Genomic DNA, 6,172 nt, shown 5'->3' on the forward strand with positions numbered 1-6,172 from the left:
TGCTTTTCAAGTAGCAGGCACCTTAGTGCCCTGCTACAGATACATAGAAAATAAATATAGGGCACATCTATACATAGTTATTATAGTGCAGTCATTTAGTACTTGCTAAAGTAGTACTAAATAGATTTTTAAGTCGTGTAGTACTACGTGATTTTAAACATATGCAGCAGACATGTAGAATTGTATCTGAAAATTTTAAAGTGACCTGCTCAGGGGATTTGCTTTAGTGATTCTAACAGTTTTTTTTCCCTGAGGTATCATCCTATGTACCTTAATGAGTACGTAAAGCTTGTCCCTGTTTGTCTTCATCATACTCAGAATCTTGCATCAAATCTGTGATTGTGCCTTCTAATTGGGTGTGGTGCAGAAGGAGTGCTTTAGAAATTTTAGAGAAAAAAAAAGTTCTTATGGATAAATTCCTACTGGGGCAGAACAGTCACTTTGAGAGTTCTCAAACCCTTGCAAGGTATCTTTGCAAAAAAATGCTTTTTATGATGACCTGTATAAAGTGTCACCCAGTGAGTGTCAGGAGTGGTTATTTCCTACTTGCTAGCTTGCCATACAGCTCTTTCAGCTCAGATCCATTGTTCTTTGCAGGTAGTTATTGTCCTTTTATCCCCAATTCCCCTATTTTCTTTTTCCTCATGTACATGGGAGACATCACATACAGTAATGATTAAAAACATTTAACAACACAGCTGTTCTTTTACTTTTCCAATAATCTTGAGTTTTATTTAATTGCTTTGCTCTTGGTCATGTGCAGTTACACTGCAGTAATATTAATTGCTTGTCAAACCTTGTATCTTTCTTTTCAGTTCACAATTAACTTGGAATTTTGAAACCATGTGATACTAATTGGGCTACCTGCTATAATTAGAGTTTATGAAATGTGTAGATTTGGGCTAGATGGACCATTGGTATGACCCAGTATGGCTCGTCTTATGTTTTTTGTGGTGATAAAGAAATATGATGAAGAGAAAACAACAGAAACAGATTTTGTTTCACCTCTTTCAAGAAACATAAAACACAGCGTTAAATATATATTTATTTATAAGGTGTATATGCCACCTTTCAGCTTTATAATTTTGCTGTGCCTTGTTAAGATTTTATGCCTGTTTCCAAAAGCTGATCAAGATTTTATGTACCATGAATTATAACCAATTAAGAGTTGGGCGTGCACTGTGCAATTTAGATTTGAGCATCCCCAAAGCTCAGATGGGGTTTAGATGTGAGAGTGTGCCTCAGTGCATTTTAGTAATAAGGGCCAATTTCAAAATTTGGGGCTGCATCCAATATTTAAATTTTACTAAAGGAGAAGAGGTGGTGAACTTTGGGTAACTGAATTTAACCTGAAGAAGTAGTGTCACCTACTAGAAGGGCCCTACTGGGACTTCAAGTGATATAGGTACAATTCCAGATTCTGCCACTGGGGTGCCAGGTGACCTTGAGCAATCAGTTCTTCCCTTTGTGTCTCAAATTTCCACATTTGTAAAATGGGATGATGTTATTGATGTCCTTTGTAAGGAGCTTGGAAATCCATGGATTTCAAGGTGGGAGTCGGGTCTAGAGGTAACAGTGGTCATTCCTAAATGAGAAAGAATCTAAAGCTGTTTGCAAATAGCAAATCATCTATTCTTTTAGTGTGGTTTGGTATGTTGATGAAGAAATCAATACACAGATTACAGGGAGCATCAGAAAAATAAAAAGACTGGCTGACTGCAACAGAAACACAGAAAATTACACATAGGAATTGTTGAGATTTCCAGAAGAGTTTCCAAAGAAGAAAAAATAAACTTTGCAAAAGTTAACCTAGTTATTTTACGTTTGCCTGTGCTCCACATTTAGTTTTATTACAAGTTTAGGTACTACATAATCCCTGCAATCCTTGTTTCCTATGAAGAGGTGCAGGCAATCATTTTTCATATTCTTTTGCACCATAATTTATTAAGGCTGTTAGACTGTTTATATCATATTGAAAAACCTGAGTATTGAAAAACCTTTCTTTTAATATGGTAATTTGCAAAAGGCCTTGTTCAGTAAAAAAAAAAAAAAAAAATTCTATAACTTTCACTGCTTGTCACAAAATCCAATCCTCTTCTAAGGATCAGAATAATTTTTTTTTGTATTGCAGACAGAGTTTGTATTTCCACCTCTGATTACATTTTCAGAACTGCTTTGCATCAAGATGTCCTTCGACTACAAACATGATCTGTCTTGATGATTATTTCTGGAGGATATGAACTGCCCACAAAATGGAAAGTTTGTAGACACTGACTGATAGCACTGCTTCATGTACACTGTGTTAAAGAGAGATCTTTTACAGTGACTGGGCTCACCTACACAAGACTGTGCAGTGTAAGTAAAAGTACCATCCTGCTGCAGACCTTTTTCATATAACAACACACATGTAGATGCTGAGCCGGCTGGCTGGGGCACAAGGGTACTTCAGTGCAGGGGCTGCCTGCTGGCTATCCCCACACTGGAGCACCCTCATGCCTCAGCCAGCCCCTCTGCAGCACATTGAGCCAGGTCACAGCAGTCCCAGGGTGGCAGGCTGATCCCCTGGGTCCCCTAACAGCCAGAGCTGCTCCTACCTGTCTCAATGTATTGCGGTCCCTGGTGCACGTTCAAACCTGGCTCCCAGGAACAATAAACTCTGGCATGATATGCACCACAGTTTATTGTTATGCATTAACAGCATGTATAGATGCATTCACTGTCAGTTACTTCCTTGTTTTGGACAGGGGAGGATGAAGTTTGGTAGTCATGTGGCTACGCCAGAGCGGAAGACAGAACTGCTTTTTATTTCCAGCTTTGCCAATTACTTACTGTCTGACACTGTGCAAGTCACATGCACTATGAGGTATGTTGAATTCTGCCTGCTGGACATGCACCACACTTGCTGTGAGGGATTTCATATACTGAATGCCATGTGCTTTTAGTTTTCTGGAACCAGGAAGAGTTTAGGCCCAGTTTATGTCTTTCAGCCTGTAGGCCCGTAAGTACCTATTCCAGGTAGAAACCAGCAGCACAGATAGAAATGCAGCTCCCAGTCTAACTCATGGCGCTTCATAGAAAGTGCCATGTGTTAGACTGACCCCTTGACCCAACAGATATTAGCCGTTGCGTTGGGAGGGTAGGGGACCAAACTTCAATTTGGGGCTGATCCAGAGAGAAGGGCTATCTGTTTGCAGCCTCCTCCCCTAGCCCTGTCCCCTCGTCCCTCCCTGGTGCTCTCTTAGGATGGGAGGGAAAGAAGACAAGGGAGGGAAGTCTGTTCTGGGGTTTGCACAGCTGTCCTGAATTGAAGCCCCTCACCTCAGGGAGTGGGAGGGGAGGGGGAGCTCCAATCCACCTGTGCCCTGCCCCTACCCAAGATGGGTAAACCCCAGAATGGATGACCCTTCCCTGCCTTCTCCCCGTCCCATCCTGAGACAGCACTAGATATGTGACTTGACTGCTTCAGCCCAGTCGTTGGAGCAGACAGAAGTTAATGAAGGCACTCTGCTTTGGAGTGCTTTCATTAGAACCCTCATATAATGAGGGTTAATTTGTTGCGTGATTGGAGCACTCTGCAGCCATGCAGTTCTGTTTGGGGATGACTGTAGAGCTTTTCAAGGGGGTGACTGTGCTACAAATGTAATTTCTGTCTGTGCTTCTGGTTCTGATAAACTTGTCAATGGGAATCCCGCTGCATGGAGATATACCTTAGAAGCAGGTTGAACACTTATTAATATAAAGACAACTAGCAAGTGTTGATTAGTTCTGTGCTTTGATTTCCTTATGTTGGAGCATTTGGGGAACTTTCATGATGATCCTTTGGCTGCTTAACACCCTTCATATCAAGGATCTTCGTATCAAGGATCTTTTTTCCCCTCTGCACAAAATGAATTTTCTCTGAGCTTGGCTGATCTAGCAGCTAAACCTATGTCCACAGAACCATGCCAATGCTTTGTCTCCCCACTCTGAAACCACACCCCCTCTTCTTTTCTCTTTCTCCTGTTAACAGCTTTCATAAAATTTCTTCTCTTTGTTCTTCTGAGTCTCCCTTAAACCTGTTTTGTCACCTTGATCCCATTGTTTTCCTGAAAAATTTCCACTCTGCAAAATCCCTGCATTCTGATGAGGACCTTGTCAGACTGGTTTCCTTGCTCAGACAATCTCTTTAGCATATGCATTATTTGGAGTTGTTTTTACCTTGAATGCGTAATGAGGTTTAATGACTGATACTGTTTCTGGTCTGGGAAGGATGGGGCATTATGCTGACAATATATGGTGGATCTACACAGAGGCATTTTGTAATACAGTAGTTTCATAACTATTTCTTAACATCAACCAGAATTTGTAAGCCCACATCATCACACATTCAAAGACAGGCAAAGGCCCACTCTTTGGAAACTCTGCAGAAGATTTTGCCAGTCATTTTTGGGTGCTCAATAATGAATACTGTTCAAAGGAGAATATAAGCAGTGGTTGTTCTTTAAAAATATGCTTTTAATTCTGCATCCCCAGGAAATCTGAGTACTCAGGCTTCCACCCCTGGCTTCTACAGATTTTTAAATCTTCACTGTGGTTTAAAACTCTGTAGTACTGGTGTTGCAATGTGAAGGAGAATAATTAAGGCATCGTGCTGGGCTCCAGAGGTGTGAGTTGATGTTTTCCTTAGGCTTAGGGTTCCTGTGAGAGATTCATGATCATTCACAGTTTCTCAAGCAGAATGACTGGGCAGACCAGGCACTTCTACACCATCAATTTTGTTCACAGGATTTCTAGTTTTTACTGTACCCTCATAGTTGGAGTTTGTCTAAATTAGGGGGCAGTTGCCACCCTAACTATGGTGGCAGAGCTATGTCAGCAGATCCCCCTAATGGGGATGAAGCATGTGGTGGCAAAAGGCAGTTTCTGCTGGTATAGCTATATCACCTTTCTTATCTCTTCGAACTAGCCACCTTCTGTTAGCATAACTATATAGCCAGCTGTGTGGTTTTGCCAGCATAACTATACAGCCAACATAACGGCTTGCAAAACTTTGTGTTGTATGTCCAGATTTTAGACTGGGACTTTTGTCCCTATGGAAAAGATTTTAACTGTTTTTGCCTTCTGCAACAACAGTCAGCTCTTTTTAAAGAAAGAGGGTAAAAGGTTAGACTCTACATTCCCGATTTTTTGGCAAGATTAGATTCTTATCCTAGAAAAATCCTGATTTTCTTTCCTAGAACGAGATATATTGAACATTACTCATGATACAACCTGGACTTGGTACTGATCTTTGTTATATGTATGTATCAGAATTAAATTAATTGAAGTCACTTGGACTTGCTGTGTAATTGAAGTAATTATCTGGTCTCATTTCCCATCAGTTGTGTATTGCTGTTCCACAAATGCAACATGACTGTTCTGTATGTCTGTCAGGGAAGAAGAGGAAGGCTGAATTCAGTGCTACCAGAATGACCTTTTGGGGTTTAGTTTTATATACAATTCTATTCCATCATGGGTTTACACTCCTACCTGGGTGGTAGCACTGTTAATCATGATGTACTTCTGAGAAAGCAAAAGGAAAGAGAAGATTGAGAATCTTCTGAATTTCTTCCAAATATGCCATTTCCCAAAGTTGACAAAAAGAGGCAATAATACATCCAGATACTGAAAGCTTGAGATTAGAACCCCTCCACAACTTTCTTGAATTTGGCAGGATCTCCAGCTGAGAACCACTGGAATGCTGCCTCTGCTTGCTACAATGGTTCTGAACCCAGGTGATGCCCCATGCTTCTGCCTACGTCAGGGTTATCTGCCTAAAGCAGGCAGGAGCATAATGAGTTTTGTACCCTGGGAAAAACTTGTCTGTGCTCCTGGGGGAGTGTGTGGAGGGGAAAGAGGGTGGTTTTACCTGTCCTGGGTGTCCCTACACCCTGCTTCTCCAGCCAGGCAGAGCAAACGGCTGCTCCAGCACAGCAGGACTCTCTTGGCTGAGCAGTATAAAAGGCTACTGTAACCCAGCATGACCCCTCCAGATGGGCAGTGCAAAGAGCTGCAACTAGAATGCCAACTCTTACCACAGGGGTATAGGTTTTAGCTGTGTTGGTCTAAGGACATAGGTAGATAGTTGGTATGTAGTTGGTGTGTTTTCTCAACCTGACAAAGGGTATTTATACTCAAAAGCTTGCTAAGAAGA

This window comes from Gavialis gangeticus, unplaced genomic scaffold, assembly GCF_001723915.1.
Source record: "Gavialis gangeticus isolate Ggan-Ray unplaced genomic scaffold, GavGan_comp1, whole genome shotgun sequence".
Taxonomy (NCBI): domain Eukaryota; kingdom Metazoa; phylum Chordata; order Crocodylia; family Gavialidae; genus Gavialis; species Gavialis gangeticus.